The sequence below is a fragment of the Sebastes umbrosus genome, chromosome 13, assembly GCF_015220745.1.
Source record: "Sebastes umbrosus isolate fSebUmb1 chromosome 13, fSebUmb1.pri, whole genome shotgun sequence".
Taxonomy (NCBI): Eukaryota; Metazoa; Chordata; class Actinopteri; order Perciformes; family Sebastidae; genus Sebastes; species Sebastes umbrosus.
The window spans coordinates 30,117,377-30,134,925 of record NC_051281.1 but is presented as its reverse complement, the minus strand read 5'-3'; the positions used below and the strand labels follow the sequence as shown (position 1 = coordinate 30,134,925).

The 17,549-nt window shown below is 39.8% G+C and overlaps 1 protein-coding gene across 2 annotated transcripts in view; it reads left to right on the top strand.

Moving 5' to 3' along the window:
• hdac4 (histone deacetylase 4) overlaps positions 1-17,549 on the top strand; it is a 212,618-nt gene that overhangs the window by 24,759 nt on the left and 170,310 nt on the right. The gene's annotated exons all lie outside the window — the stretch shown is intronic.

The window sequence follows — 17,549 nt, the reverse complement described above, 5'->3', positions numbered from 1 at the left end:
TTTATATGAAAGCAGCACCAGTTAAGTGCACTCTTTTCCTCCTGCACCATTTATTGGCTTCTTAGGGAGAAAGTCCTTCTTTATATTCACAAACATGACAATTAGTCCATAGGGAATTCCAACAAAATTGAAATGTCTCTTAACCATCTCTCCTCATACATGACACTCATACTGGTCATAATTTATATTCCACATTAGGTTTCTCGTTGCATGCTCAAAAATGGATTCCCCGGTGTGCTTGACCTCGACCCATGTGTCCTTACTAAAACACCCCTTTTTTCTTAAATGACAACCATGGTGCAGAACTGGCTCTTCCTCTTTCTCAACTGCAGACCCAAAGTGGACAAAAGGCCAATTGTGTCCTCCCTTTACCCATCATGCTTTGGCCGTCTTGGTCGTATTCAACGCAATGATGTCACAGCCATTGATTGATTGTTGTGGTGCTGCTGGTCCTGTGTGGCACAATGCGGGTTGCTGGCATCACCTCCTTTTCTTTCGAACTGCGAGTAGAGACGTGGTGATGTCCCAGCCAAAGTGGTTTGCGTCAGAATGGATGTTTGAGGCCGTCCAGATAGCTGTGAACTCCGGCACAGGCCAAAGATATGTGGGATTTTTTTCCTCCTCCTTCTTTTTTCTTAAATACATTGTGTTATGTAAGTGGAACCTTGGAGTTGGACATTATTTCCTTTTTTATTTTCCTCCTACTCGGATCATTTCCATGCTCTGTCAATTCTCAGTCCTCACAAGTTTTTTTGAAGTCTTTAAACTTATAGTGTAGGATCACTATTTTACTGTGGTCAGTTTGGAGGTATGCTTGTCAATTTCCTTCTTATTTCATAAGAAGTCATCATCTGACTTGCTTGTGCTTCTGTGGCCAATAATCATTTTTGGATTAATAAAAAAAAAAGAAAAAGATCCCAACCTGAATCCAAAGTTGTAATCACAACACATTTTTCATCTCATTTGGACTGTTTCAACAAGGAAGGGAGCCTTTTCTTTTTTTTACTCATTCACAAAATGTCAGTTGATGGATAAACATATTATCACCTTTCGACACACATTTCTTATGATTAATGACACACGACTGTTCGTATGATATCTTACGAAAAGTCATTCTTAATTTTTTGTGCCCTTTCTTACGAATGTCCAGCAAAACACGTGTCGTCAATTTCTGCTCGTTACATGCATAGTCTTTTCAAAATAAACTTCTGTCTTCACAGGAAACAACTTGATTTAGGTTTAGGCAACAAAACTACTTACTACTTATAACGTACCGTAACTTAAGCACATAAGTTACGTGACAAATAAATCAATGTTGACTTCTGGTTTCACACGGGGTACGAACACCGGTCTCCTGGGCTAAAGTTTGGTGTTTTTTTAACCCACCCATCCACCTCGACGGCGTTTGTTGCTCTTTATACTTCCTGGTTACGCAAATTACATACAAATTGATTTTGTGGGATATACACAAATAACAGTTCATTCCTTTTATATACAGTATACATACATAAAAGTATAGATATGAATGGCGTAATGGAACAGCCTGCAAAAATAGGTGAGGGATAGTTGCAGGGCTTGAGTTTAAGGACATCCCGTCGTCCCGCGGCTGAAAATAATATAATCGGGGTGGACGAAAAATACATTTTGGGACGAGTGTTAAAAGAAAAATTCCCTTTATATTCGAATGAACGCAGTTGAAAATGACTGCACGTTTTGTAGCACGTTATTATTAAACCTCCTTGACAACATAAACACACACACGCTGTCACCTGATACCAGTTAACTAACGTTACACTGTTTAACGCTAACGTTATAGTTAAGGCTATAGCTAACCAGTCAGCAGCCGACATGTGCGTTTACAGTGAGTGAACTGACGGTAACGTTAACTAGGAGGAGTCAAAGCTCCGTAACAGCTCAAATCATGTTGCTAATGTTAAACCTTTTATTTATTTACTTAGTCCTCTCTTCATCCGTTGTGATTAATAAGGCTGCAATGAGATCTCTCCGTCACATTTAGTCCGTACCAACGTGCTGCTCCTCTCCCCCGTGACAAGAGCATCTGATCCAGCAAGGCCTCCAACCTTTTGGGGGCCCGTATGCAGAATCGTGTTGTTTGCCCTAACGCTAATATTTACCTATAGAAAATATTTTAATTGAACTTGGCTGCATTGTTAACATCAAAATCAAAACAAACATGCAAGTAAAACCCCCCACTAAAAATGACTTCTTAAAATGAAATAAAAAAGTTTGGGATAAATTGTAAATGTATGAACACAAATAAACCACTTTTGATGTTCAATTTATATTAAAGGTCACTTTGAATGATTAATTAATGATAATGAAGAAAAACAAAGATTTTAAATTTGGGACGGTCCACATTAATTTCTGGAAGGCTTATGTTGTATTTCAGGACGGTTCCGGGAGGATGGTAATAAAAGTTAGTTGAGAGCTCTGGATAGTTCTGTTGAAGGTTTGTACGAAGCCAAAACATTCCGACTGCCAGACTTTTCCCCACCTCGAGGAGCGCTGAAATTAAGAATGAAGCTTTCACTCCTCAATTTCACCTCCTGTTAGCAGTCCATTTTCCCCTTGTCGCCCTCCTGTGTGCGCAGTATTGCTAAGCCTTTTTCCATATATGACGGATCATCATTTCCCATTCTAAAACCCACCATTTTAGAGCACTGAAGGGCCTTTTTGTCTGCCTTAAACTTGGGTGGCAAAGGCTGGCATGTTGACATGCTACTTGGCATTTTGGAACTGGGTTTATGGCCTTGGAGCCCGAGCTAGAACACACACACAGACAAACTCTCTCATCCCAACAAGACCCTCCCCTAGCTCCGCTCTCCAGGGGCGGTAATCGGTGGCAGGTCCTGGCTGAGGGGGATCTTGCGTCAATAAATCGTCATGCAGAGCGACTCCCCTGCCTGGAACACAAACAGAGAGAGGGGCCGTCTGCTGCTGGAGGCCTTGTATAGCTTGTTAAACCCCTCTGAGGCCCGTACAGTCTGACCAAAAAGTAAGCTCATGCTGAGTTTAGTAGTGTTGGGGTTGTTTACCAGTCTTACTTGGCATTTTACTTGTTGGAGGGATCCCAACCTCTTCATCCTGTCTTATTCATGACGGTATAGATGCTGGCTGATAGTTGTGCTTTAGGCTGGTAGCCTGTAGAGAATCTATCCGTTTTTTTTTCTTGTGTATGTTTGCAGAGTGAGATCCAGGATACACACTTTTCCCCGGTGGATTTACTCATAATTCGATAATTCGGCGATACAGTGAATACATTTTGTTTACTTACATCATCCATCTCTCCATCCCTAGATTAATTCACACCCTTCCCCATCTTGCACGCAACAAAACTAAAAGAGCAGTAAGGGTGTGGACGAAAGGAAACGCATCACCTTACCTTGAAGTTTTTTAGTTCAGCGGGTCGGTGTGCGTAGCGAGCAGGAGAGCAGTTGTCAGTCGCTGCAGCAGCGTGCTGTTGAGGTACAGGGTGGGGGCCGCTAGCGAGGAGTTGGCTTTTTAAAATAAACACAAGAATCGCACCTCCTCACTTTTCAGAGTCTTATTCAGACCGCTGAGCCATGGCAGATGGTTGTGAATTATTCATGTCAAGTTTTTTTTGGGACGAGCACTGCCATGTGTAGATTTTATCCCAGAGATTATTCAGTATCGGAGAGGAGGGGAGGAATGATTGAGAGGGGTGACTGCACAATGAGTACTCTGCAAAAGATGCTGGAGCGTAAACAGCTCATGACAGATAAGACTGTTGTTAGATTTTTTTTCTCTCCGTGGTGATCGACGGAGCGCTGCGACGTCATTAAGCAGGATTAAAGTTTCTTCTTTCACAGCTGTGACGGTCGCTATTTTGTTTTTCCTAGTCAATTTTGCGGCCATGTCTTGCTCTAGCTTCTAGCTATTAGTGCTTTGAAGATGTTAATGTCATAGTGCTGAACTAAAAAATGCAGGGATGTGATTTTTTTTTTTTTTTCCTGTGACACTTTTTCCTGTAAAATATGAAGAAACTAAGGCTGTCAATCCATTAAAAGATTTAATTACAATTAATTACATGATTGTCCATGATTAATTGCAAATTAATCACACATTCTTTACCTGCTTAAAATGTACCTTAAAGGGAGATTTGCCAAGTATTTAATACTCTTATCAACATGGGAGTGGGCAAATATGCTTGCTTTATGCACTATATGTATATATTTATTATTGGAAATCAATGAACAACACAAAATGATTATCATAAAGTGGGCATGTCTGTAAAGGGAGACTCGTGGGTACCCATAGAACCCATTTACATTCACATATCTGGAGGTCAGAGGTCAAGGGTACCCCTTTGAAAATGGCCATGCCAGTTCTTCCTCGCCAAAACTGAGCACAAGTTTGGAGCGTTATTTAACCTCAGTGGTTGGTACCGATGGATTCATTATGTTTTTTTTAGTTTCATGTGATGCCAGTATCTTCACACTACCTTATAAACTGAGCTTGCTACAACCTCCAAAATATTGATTGCGTTAAAGAAATTAGTGGTGTTAAAACTCATTTATTCTAATATTCTCACATTAGCTTTGACAGCCCTAGAAGTAAATGTTTTGTAATTTCGTGTCTTAGGTCTGTTTTTCTCTTTTAAAGCAAATTTTCAACACATTAGTTGGACCCGTGCTCAAGTAAAGTAAAAGCGCGTATTGAGTGACCACATTCAAGCTGAAGCATTAGATTTGGAGGTAATCAGAGTCAGCTGCTGTACAGTTTTAGTCTCCTGCTTCTGAAATAGGAACAGTTTTTAATTCTCTCACTTGCCCTCCCTTCTCTTCTGTCACTCTAATTTCCTATCTGTCTTTTTTTCTCTCTCTCTCTGTCTCTCAGTTTTAATCAGTAACTGTAATAAGGACTCGCAGTGGGAGCTATCAAAAGCCTGCAGTGGTGGATTAGAAGAGAGTGGCTAGTGTCTGGGCCAGGCCACTGGAAAGTGAAGCATAATCTTCAAAAAGGGGAGCTTAACCCCTGCTGGCCCACGTTGATGATTCCCCATTTACAGGGGCCATCGTCACAGGGAAAAGGCTTCCCGTGTTAATTGATATGTTTAAGTCCGAGTGTTTAGAAAGTTGTCTAAAGATGACTGAAGTCAACCGAAGCAAGAGGCAAAGTTAAGTTGAGCTTCAGAGGAAGTTATTTAAGACGTTTTTTTAGGGAGAGTGATGCTGCTCACTTCTGTATGCTTGCAGCCACATGCACAGTCACCACTGCTATCTAGTGATTGTCCAAAGAGCCAGAGGGACACAATAGCGCTCTCTCCTATCTGCGTTTGATGCATTTGAGTGCTGCAGAAATTGTTATTGTTCTCATTTATCCTTGGCTCTGCAAAAAATTTTCCTCAATGGAAAGACGGATGGGAACGAGAGTTGAAGCAGACTAAACAGAAGCCTTTTTTTTTTTGAGAGAACAATGGAAGCTGCTGTGGAGAAATAAGATTACTGCCTCATTATTGTCTTTCTCTCTCCGCAGTTTTTTTCCAGAATATTCTATTCAAGTAATCTCATTGCCAGATGAAACAAGTGTGCAATTTAGCCTTCGGAAGAATTTATTAAGCATTCAAAGCTTTGCTTCTGCCGGAAGAGAAGCTCAGAATTGAATTATGGGTGCTGTGCCCCGTTCTTTCAAACAAACAAAGATCTTCTTTTTTGTTCTTTCACTATTAATTATTTAATGATTTTATGCTTTATTTGGTAGCCAAATTAGGCAACTGACATTTAAATTCTTAAATTTCTTGAAATAAGGACTGATTGTTTCTACCCTTTTTTCCCTGTTTCTCTGCTTTCAGCGGGCATGCCAGTAAAGTGGGTTGCCTTGAAGGTTTAACACACCACATATGCGGCTGCTTTGCAGGAAAAACATATAATTACAACTGATTTTATAGCAGAAGCAACAAATATGATTAGAATTGAAGCATACAATACATTCAGGGTATATTATTGGTGTTTGAGCCGAGAGCAAACACAGATACAGCTATCGCACAGCACTCAGAATAGCCCAGATGTCCAGTCCGTAATAGATATGGAGATTAAGAACATGCGAGACCTTGAAGATTAACCCATAAGGATCCACATCTGCTACTAAGCTTACAGTTTGAGTGAGATGCAAGAGGTCACGTTCACGCTCTCATTGTCTATGAGTCCTCCGTGCAGCAAAACAACCCGGAAGACGGAGAATCTCCTGCACTGCTGTATATCCCATCTGGCGGGGAGGTGCAATCTGCTGTACGGGGTTCAACAGGGGACAGCCAAGAAGAGGGAGGCGGGTCAGGTGGGTCTCTGAGGATGTAATCCTCCTGCTTCTATGAACAAAACAAAATCAAAAGTTCCCAGCAGTTACACAATCCCTGTTAGGAAGGGCTCAGTGCACCCTGGGTCTCCCAGGGCAGAATGAACTTTTCCAGGCACTAATCCGAGGATAAGCCCTGAAACACAGACCTTCAAACTCCGCTGTGTGCCGCGGTGTACTAAAAATGCATGAAATGCCCCACGGAGCTGTTGTGTTTGCTACGATTGGCATCCCCCTGCAGATCTGTACTGACGGTGCTAATGTGGCGATTTAAAGATTCAGGTCCATGCCCTTCAGGAAAGTTGTTTAAAAAAAAAAATATATAGAAAAAGTTGTGTTTCTCAGCTTTAATACTCTCAGAGACAGCTGTACGCCTTTCAGACTGACTCAGGTACATTATAATCACTCACCCCACCCTCCTCCAGACCAAGAGATACCACAATACACTGGCCAACCTGACAAAAAACATCAAACACACTTTCTTATCAGCACCCGACTCTCCAAGCTCGGTTCCTTACAGGTCGGGCGCTGCTGGGATCTCATGAACAAGCGTTGCTGTTAGAGACGGTAATTAATTAATGTCACTGAAGGTTAAATGAAATTGAACTGACTGCCCAACTCATCTTAACGAGTGAGAGTAGAAGGAGAGAGAAACAGAGAGAGTAAACAGAAGGGATGCACCGATATCGGATCAGCTATCGGGCCGATACTATAAATAGCTGGATCAAGTATCAGTGACAATGGGGCAAATCTATTAAATTCAATTCTACGTTTCTATACTATATACAGTTATACAGATGATAACGCGGTAACGCAAATTAGTTATAACGCCACTAATTTATTTAACGCATTAATGCAACTTGCTATTTTTAGGTTGTAGCGGGCTCAGTTTTAAAGGTAAAGTGAAAATACTGGTATCATATGAAACAAAAAAAACCTAAGCTGTCATACCAGCATGTCGGGAAGGAGGTATAATAACGCTCCAAACTTGCTCTAAATTTTTGCGAAGAAAAACTGGCACGACCATTTTCAAAGGGGTCCCTTGACCTCTGACCTCTGAGTATTAAATACTTGACTGAATCTATCTTTAAGGTACATTTTGAACAGATACAAAAATTTGATTAATTTGTGATTAATTGCAATTAAATATTTGAAGCAACTGACAGCCCTAATTTATTTGCAACATTTTGTTTTACAAAGTTAGAAAAGCAATGTTTAAGTCAGTCCTGATGTTGCCTTACACATAAAAGAATGAGCCCAGTGTCTTCCACACAGTGAGGCATACAGCTTATTAATTAAATACTGGTATCGGATCGGTACTCGGTATCGGCCGATACCCAAAGCCCAGGTATCGCTGTCGGTATCGGGCCTGAAAAAGTCGTATCGGTGCATCCCTATAGGAAACAGAGTGGAGAGAAAAACAAGAGAGAGAACTTATCTTTATCTTACAGTATGTCACATAATTCAGTTGTTTAGTAGTAAAGTCTGTGGAGATACAGATAGAGAATGGAGTTTTTAAACTGTGTCAACGAGAGATGAACTTGTGAGAGCAGCCTCATAGGAAGTCGCTCAGATGCTGCTGGAAGGATGTCCTGTAGATCAGCCAATGAGCATCCCCTTTATTAAACGAATGTTTTCACAAGAAAATAGGTTTGAGATGGAAATAGCAGATACAAAGTGCTCTTTTTTCATCACCACTGTCAGCAGCATACTCAAATAAGCTCAATGAATTCTATAGGACATTATACAAAATATCAAAATGTAATATATATCTATATTTTCTTAACGCAGAGCTATTTAGCTATCAACCATAGTGAAATTACTTTAATGGTTTTAAAATAGGCCTACTCCATGCTAAGTGTGCTATGTGCTTCTTTATTTAACCCATTTGTGCCCCAAAGACTATATTTAGCATGATAAGGAAAAATGCCACAACATTTTTTGTGATTGGTCAAAAGTCTTGGTACGGACATACTTTGGTCAAGTATCTAACAGTACAACTTTGAAATTGTTAGATCACATGAACAATCACACTTTTATTAACAGCCAAAGTCCGGATTTTGGAAAAAAAAAGGAAAAACACTAACATTGTGTTTTATTAAATGTTTTCTATATGCATGTGTGTGCATTTATTTGATATTTAAATTGTTATGAGTCCATAGATCCCAAATACTTGTTTGTGCTCCTTACAGTTTCTGAGTTACAGACATTTTCTTAGCATACTGTATTAGGTCTTTGGGCAAATGGGACTACTGTTTTTTCCTAAAATATAATCGAGTCTATTGCAAAAACAGTAGTCCCATGTGCCCAAATACTAGCCATCGTGTGATAAGAAAAACTCACTTTTCAGTCAGTTTGACCCATTTTGAAAATTGCTGCACATTTGCGCTAAAGCAAGTCCAGAGAAGACTTCTACCAAAGGAAATTAAAAATGTCAGTTGCGGGCACAAATGGGTTAAAAAAGATTTTTAAAAAGTTGTTAAACAAACCATTAGCGAATCAGAGGGACTCTGTATTGCCACATAAACAAAATTGAATTCCTACTGACCGTACTGATCCTGCAGAGTGATACACATTATGAGGCCAAAAAGCACACAATTCTGATAATGACTTAAAGGTCCCATATCGTGCTCATTGTCAGGTTCATACTTGTATTTTATGTTTCTACTAGAACATGTTTACATGCTGTAATGTTAAAAAAATAACTTTATTTTACTCTGTCTGAATATACCTGTATCTACCCTCTGTCTGAAACACTCCGTTTTAGTGAATTTCAACAGAATTGCGTTGCTAGGCAACAGTTTGGGTCCATGTTTTCTTCCTGTCAAAATGGGACACATTTAGAATGTTAATGTTTAAAACCGAGTAATGGTCTTTATATTGTATATTTGTGACATCACAAATGGACAGAAATCCTAACGGCTTGTTTCAAACGCGCAATTTCTGAATACGGGCTGTGTGTATTTCTCCGTATATTGAGCGTTTTGATTAACAGTATATATATATCACTTAAACCTGCTTTATAATATAAGAGACCTGAAAAATTCACTTTTTAAAATATGGGACCTTTAATAAATTAACCCAATTGAGTATTGTGCAAATAATTATTGATCAAATTAGGCAGTTGTTTCTAACAGTAACTACTGTTGCTTTTCCCCTTCTTGGCTGAAGTGCCCCTCTGAACCAAAATAATAAATAACCATATACTGCTATTCTACTTCTACTGTTATTCACGACAGTTGTTTGACTGCCATTTGTGAGAAAGTCGCCTCCCATCACTTGTTGTGGATCTCATTAAGTGAAACTGCTGGCTGCTATCTGTTTGTTTGCCTTGTAGTTTATTCACATGTGATGTGTGTAGTGCCAAGTGTGAAAAGTAGTTTTCAGACAGCGTTTTAATGGAGTGCGACTGGGTGTTTTTGTCAGCAGATGGATAAAAAGATTGAATACACCGACCCATGAAAAGATTGATTGGTGCTGATTTGGATCCAGCAGGTCAGCTGGAGAAATCTGAAATCATCCCCCAAAAGGGCTATTGAATATTTCGCTGGCATTTGTGTAATGGTGTTTGTGTGAAGGGGAATAGCTCATGGCCATATGTAGATATTGTAGTGGAGTTAATGCGCAGGTTCATGTGTTTTCATGGGGGAGTTTTCTCAGCACCTGGAGCCGTGTCCATCCCTGTTTGAACAGTATTACTCAGCCACAGAGCTCAGTCTTGGTTAGGCAGCTCACTTCTTGCTTTTTCTGCACGTCACACATTTGAAACTCTTGACAGTTCTTTGTGATGCCCCTAAAACCACTTGAACTTTGAGTCAACATCAAATACCTTTAAGCTCAAAGTCGCATCTTAAACCTCGAGTATTTTCATAGAGCTTTGCTGACATCAGGGTGGTCATCTGCAACATTTAGTGACATAGTCTTTTTTTATGATTATCTCATATGTCAGACCTCCTCTCATTCCTTTTTGTCAGTCACAAGCCAGTGTCTGTGTGCCAGCATTAGGGTGCCATGAATCCTGAAATATATAAATCCTGATATACAGTACTAACAAACATACTTGATTTAACCCCAACCACGATCTTTTCCGAAACCAGTGGTACTTTCGTTGCCTAAACCTAACCAAGTAGTTTTGTTGAACTAATTAAACCTTTGGAAAAGAGACTGTATGTATGTAACGAGTGGAAACTGTATGTTTCCTATGAACACGGAAGTTTATTTTGACAATACACTATGCATGCAACCAGTGGGCTGCCTCCGGGGTCTGAGAAGTGAAGCCAATGCTGAAGTACCTGAAACTTGCATTCTTTCTAACAGCCAGCAGGGGGCGACTCCTCTGGTTGCTAAAAAGAAGTCTGATTGTATAGAAGTCTATGAGAAAATGAGCCTACTTCTCACTTCATTTATTACCTCAGTAAACATTTTAAACATGAGTTTATGGTCTTAATCTCTAGTTTCAAGTCTTCTTCAACACAGAATGATGTTCATTGAGTAAATTATGGTCCCATTTAGAGTCAGATAGACCATAAAGCAGGGGATGCTTTAGGGTGTGGCTACCCTGTGATTGACAGGTGGCTACCACGGTGTTGTCCGTGTTTAGAACTTTAATCCTTTCACATTGTGTTTTCTGTTTCGTGATAGTTATTTATAACCTGTTTTTGGTCGTCTAAAAACACCTTTTCAGCGTTCAGTTGTTCTTAGCTCCTCCCTCTTGTGTCACTAATGGTTACAAAAAAAAACAAGACGGCGACAGCCAAAAACCAAGATGGCTACGGCCAAAATGCCAAACTTGAGGCTTCATGTACTCGTGCTCGCAAAACACAGAGAAGTACTCGTATCGGTACTCGGTATCGGTGAGTACCCAAATTTAAGTACTTGTACTTGTACTCGGTCTGAAAAAAAGTGGTATCGGTGCATCCCTACTAGCGGGGCACCGAGAGCGTCATCATTTAATTTAGGGCCACTTACCAAGCTACGGTGCAGAGTGAGAATATGTTGGATTGGACAGACTGTCCACCTGACTGAGACCCCCCCTTATCTATTTGTTAAGAAGCAGTGCTGCAAACCAATCCATTCCAAGGGGGACCGCCGCTAACAACGAGCAGTCCTCAACTGTCCACCTTGCAATCTTGGACACTGACTTTTGAAAGACAGCACTACACCACAAGGTCTCCAAATTACTGTTGAAATTCAGTCTGTAGCAAGAGACTAGTCCTAATACACCCACAGTGGCGCATATGACTAGTTTTCCTGAGGTAGAGGAAGAGGATTTCAAACCAGGACTTCTCTGGCTTTATAACTCTGAGTCAGCTGGGGAAATCAGGGTTGTTAAAGTGAATGTATTATGTTCAGAGCCTTCTACCCAGCAAGGCTTTTGAACTCCTACTGCTCCTCTGGAGCCGCTCAGCTGCCAACGGTAGACTCCTGTGGTTGTACTTGGCAGCTTGCATGTGTGAATGTGTGTAATTTGAAGGTCTTTTTTTTTTTAAATGCATGCCTGCTTAATAAACATCCCTTAAATAAATAGCAGTTAAGATCCCGTCTCATAGACTTACAAGTCGTAAAACTACCAAGAAAAAAATCAAGTTTATTGCATCTTTTCTTCAAGAGTTTTCCTTCACTCCTCTCCTGTTGTTGTTGTTGTTGTTGTTGTTCCAGATCTGTTATTGTTGTGTAATATATATAAAAGTCTCCATGTCAGCAATGACCTACAGTATACTGCACCACAGTACTGGGATATGATCACAATGTTTTGGCTAAACATGTTTGCTATTTTGGATGTGGAGTGACGGATGGCTTGACGATGATGATTTGCAAAAATGTCAAGTTTATGTTTCAGGTATATTTAGCCTCCTAGAGTGAACTGCAAAGACAGTCAAATGAAGAAATATTCCACAGGCATAGGAGATAGGCATTAAACTCATCTATAGAATTTTATATCTTTTCAGAAGACCATGTTCAGAGAGAGAGGGGAAGACGGAGTGGGGAGAAACGCAGGAAGATAAAAGCTCCGATGGAGTTTGAGCTTAACGTGGTACATTTCAGAGCAGGAGATAAAACCAACTCTTGGGCCACAGCGGTTCCTTGAAATCAGAATGAAATGAAGACATCCAGTTCCCTCATATTTGGTTGGCCACTATTTGATTTTTCTGAAAACTAAATTGACATTTTATCTGCTGTAGTTAATTAAGTTTAATTCCACAAGTTGGCCAGAGGACAGCATGAAACTCCTATATGCTGTTTTTGTGATCTCTGCAGGACAGCGTTTTCGTTTTGAGGCTCAATCAAAGAATTTTTCAGAGTGAAATAAATAACAGTCGCTAGAGCTTTTGGTGCTTTTTATGGTTCATAAAAAACCAACAGAGTGGTGAATGTTTCTAAGTTTAACAAACTAGCTGATTCCACCTTCAGACAGCAGCAAGGCGTCTGCAGCAGATGACAGACAGCTGCTGGAGAATGAACAGTGCTTCTGTTCAGTCTACTTGCTAAACTTTTTTATTACATTGATATTTTAGGCTTGTCAACTTTTGCGACACCTTGTCCTCTGTAGGATTTGGAGCCGCGAAACAACTCATATGGCCTGTCTGTGAATCTAATGATAGCAGTGAGCTGCTTGGTAGTCATATATTATTAGATTCAACATCGTCAGATGTAACCAGCTGATAAATCGTTACTTTTACCAGAAGTAGACAACATATATAATATATACTCCATTCATCAATACATATAATGCCACTTTTGACTTATTTATAAAATCATTGAGTAATGTTCAGTATAGCGTTATTTAGGGCTGTGTATTGGCAGGAATCTGGTGATATGATACATATCATCATACAAGGGTAACGATTAAATATATCGCGATACTGCAGGCAAGGCGATATTTTGCGATTTTTTTAATTCTATTTTAAAAATAGGCAAAAATAACACATTTATACTGCATGTAAAAAATCTGCATGGTTTTTGCCCAAAACTGCTTGGGATTATCGTAAAGAGGGCATGTCTGTAAAGGGGAGACTCGTGGGTACCCATAGAACCCATTTTCATTCACATATCTTGAGGTCAGAGGTCAAGGGACCCATTTGAAAATGACCATGCCAGTTTTTCCTCACCAAAATTTAGCCTAACTTTGAGCGTTATTTAACCTCCTTCGCGACAAGCTAATAGTTGGTACCAATAGATTCCTTATGTTTCCTAGTTTCATATGACGCTAGTTACTTCACTAGCTTTAAAACTGAACCCGCTACAACTTCCCAAAGATGGAATAGCGGCCGCGCCCGATGGCGAAGTTTGAAGAGGTTAATCAAAAATCGATACAGTATCACACAACATAATATCGCGATACTCATGTGTATCGATATTGTTTTACACCCATAGCATTATTGTTAAATGTTCCAATTTTAGATTGATCAAGTGAGCTCTTTGTTTTGGTGGCTTGCCAAGTTTGTTTAGAATCACATTTATTGTATACATTAAAGGTCCCATATCGTGCTCATTTTCAGGTTCATACTTGTATTTTGGGTTTCTCCTAGAACATGTTTACATGCTGTAATGTTAAAAAAAAACTTTATTTTACTCATACTGTCTGTTTAAATATGCCTGTATTTAGCCTCTGTCTGAAACGCTCCGTTTTAGTGCATTTTGACGGAATTGCAACGGAATTGCAACAGAATTGTGTTGCTAGCAAACAGCTTGTGTCCAGGTGTACTTCCTGTCAGCTGATGACATTCACATTCACTGCAACCAGGAATAAACTGGGACACATTTAGAATGTTTATTTTTAAAACTGTGTAAAGGGTCTAAATATTGTATATTTGTGACATCACAAATAGACAGAAATCTTGACAGCTTGTTTCAAATGCAGAGTTTCTAAATACGGGCTGTGTGTATTTCCCTATGGATTGAGCGTTTCGATACTTTCACAGTATTTATATAGAACTGAAGCCTGCTTTTAAAATAAAAAAAACATGAAAATCTCCCTTTTTTATAATATGGGACCTTTAATATGGTCATTAATACCCTGCTCATGACAACCTTAGGGGCTCTTCATAGATGTATGCTTTAGGCTATAAACTCATAAGAATATGTAATGAATCTTCCATCACTATATAACACATGTAACACGTGTTACTGTACCACCACTCCCAGCAACATGAAGGATTTACAGAGGTGCACCCAGGAACCCTGCTGTAATCAAGATCACTGAGTTCAGCAGCATCAGTCAAATTGCATGAAACCGAGGTTTGTCGTCCTCCCACATTTGTAATTTACCAGATTTCTCTTCCACCCATTAGCATAACATAGCAAGCTCATTACTTCAGCTTTCAGGAGCAGTAGCCTGTTAGATGAATGGGACAGCAAGGGTGTGCTGTAGATTTGCTGTTGGCTAGATAAATGAGCTGGTGGGAACACGCTAGTTGAATAAAAATATTGCTCACTGCAAACTGTGGTTTTGCGAGCTCGTCACCAAAGTTAATTGTCAAAAAGTTTTGTGTCTTGATGGCTTTGTTCTTTCTCTGTCACCATGTTGCCGTTGGTTTTGGTACTGTAGTAGTTGAACTTATTGGTAGAACGTAGTGTGGAGGTTGTAAAGATCAGGGGTTCTCAAACTTTTTGGGGCCAGGGGAAACATTTTCCAAGGACCCCCTCATAATCATAACACTGATTAACCCTCTTAGACCCACAATCACAAATACTTCAGACCTGTTGCATAGTGATGAACAGAATAATTTCAATTTGAATCATGTTAAGATAAGATGAGATTATTCTTTATTAGTCCTGCAGTGGGAAAACTGCAATGTTATTGAATGTTAATACCACTTATATACCTTTTTAAAAAGAGGGTGATTTTATTCAGATTGCATTTGGACTCATCTTGACAACATTTATAGCCTACATTTCAAGTAATTGATCTTAAAGGTCCCATATTGTAAAAAGTGAGATTTTCATGTCTTTTACATTATAAAGCAGGTTTAAGTGATATATAAATACTGTTAAACTTTCAAAACGCTCAATATACGGAGAAATACACACGGCCCGTATTCAGAAATTGTGCGTTTGAAACAAGCCGTTAGGATTTCTGTCCATTTGTGATGTCACAAATATACAATATTTGGACCATCACACTGTTTTAAATGTAAACATTCTAAATGTGTCCCAGTTTATTTCCTGTTGCAGTGTATGTAAATAACATTAGCTGACAGGAAGTAAACATGGACCCAAACTGTTGTCTAGCAACGCAATTCTGTTGCAATTCCGTTTAAATGCACTAAAACGGAGCGTTTCAGGCAGAGGGTGAATACAGGCATATTCAGGCAGACAGTACGAGGAAAATAAAGTTGTTTTTTTTAACAGTACAGCATGTAAACATGTTCTATTAGAAACACAAAATACAAGTAAGGAGCTGAAAATGAGCACGATATGTCCCCTTTAAAAGCTTTCAGAAAATGAACATTAGCAAGACTGGCATAGTCCTTATGAATCCAGATATTTTTTTTTAAATCAAGATCTTTTTATTGGGTTTTTTTTGCAGTATATAGCAAAAGTACAGCGCTATTCGGTAACCAAAAAAGAATGACAGGTATGAGTATACATTATTAGCAGCTGGCACCAATGCCAACAAATAAACAAGTCAAAACAAAGGATGTATATAAACAATAAAATAATCCCTCCCCAGTCACTGCCAGCACGCCATATGGAAAGCTAACTGTCACGCCAATGACTTGCGATGAATGATTGAATACTTTGTGATGTAGTAAAGCTGCACTTAGTAATCAAGTATTTACAGTGTCTGGAATGTATCTAAAAAAGGGCCCCATGCTTTCAGGAATTTCCCATGTGAATATTGAAGCGAGTATCTGATTTTCTCAAGCTTTAAGCAAGACATGATGTCCGCCAACCATTGTGTGTGAGTGGGAAGGGCAGCGCCCTTCCACCTGAGCAGGATTGCTCGCCGAGCCAGAAGGGAAACAAAGGATAAGGTGCGTCGTTTTTCTGCAGTTAATCACTTCCGGTGACCCCGAACAGAGCAACTAGAGGGTTTGGTTCTAATTTGACGTTTAACACCTGAGATAAAGTTTGAAAGATCTCCGTCCAATAGTTTGTAAGACTAGGGCATGACGAGTACATGTGAATAAGGGAGGCTTCAGCGCTTTTGCACTTGTCACAGTTGGGACTAATCTCAGGATACATGCGAGACAGTTTGGCTTTTGAGATATGAGCCCTATGCACCACTTTAAATTGAAGTAAGCAGTGACGAGCACATAGAGAGGATGAGTTAACCTGCTTCAGTATGGAATTCCACGTATCCGGTGATAGGGAGAGGCCTAAGTCCTCCTCCCATGCTGCTCTGAGCTTGTCCATGGGGGCACGCTTCAAGTCTGATATCATGCCATAGAGAGTGGAGATAAGTCTTTTGTGTGATGGATTTAAAGAAAGGATCGTATTGACAATTGTCGCGTCTGTCGATGCAGAGGAGCTGGACAACTGAGAGAGCACAAAGCGCCTTGCTTGTAGATATCTAAAAAAGTTGGACTTAGGAAGACTGAATTTTTTGCTTAACTGCTCGAATGATGCCAAAGTATTATCTACAAATAAATCTTTGAAACGCACAATACCTTTCCTGTGCCATTCTTGAAAAACAGGGTCCTGAATAGATGGTTTGAAAAGATGATTTGACGCAATGGGGCTTAGAGTAGAGAAGCTGTTCAAGTCAAAGTATTTCCTAAATTGAGCCCATATTCTTAAAGAATGTTTAACTACCGGGTTCCTAATAGATTTCATTGAGGGGAGCGGAAGCGAGGATCCAAGCAATGCAAGAACAGACAGGTTATCGTCCAAGTGGAGTTCCATCGCTACCCAGTAAGGACAGTCAGGCTGATTGTAAAAGAAGGACCAAAACGCAAGACATCGCAAGTTAGCAGCCCAATAATAGAAACAAAAATTTGGAAGTGCCAGACCACCAGTAGCCTTGGTTTTTTGGAGATGTACCTTGCTAAGACGGGGACGCTTACCCTGCCATATATAGGCGGATATAATTGAATCAAGTTGATTGAAAAAAGATCTGGGGATAAAAAGTGGTAGGGCCTGAAAGAGGTAGAGAAATTTGGGTAGGATGGTCATTTTGATGGAATTGATACGCCCCACGAGAGACATGGAAAGAGGTGACCACTGTTTCAGTGTTTGTTTAATCTGGTTTAACAGAGCAATAAAATTCTCCT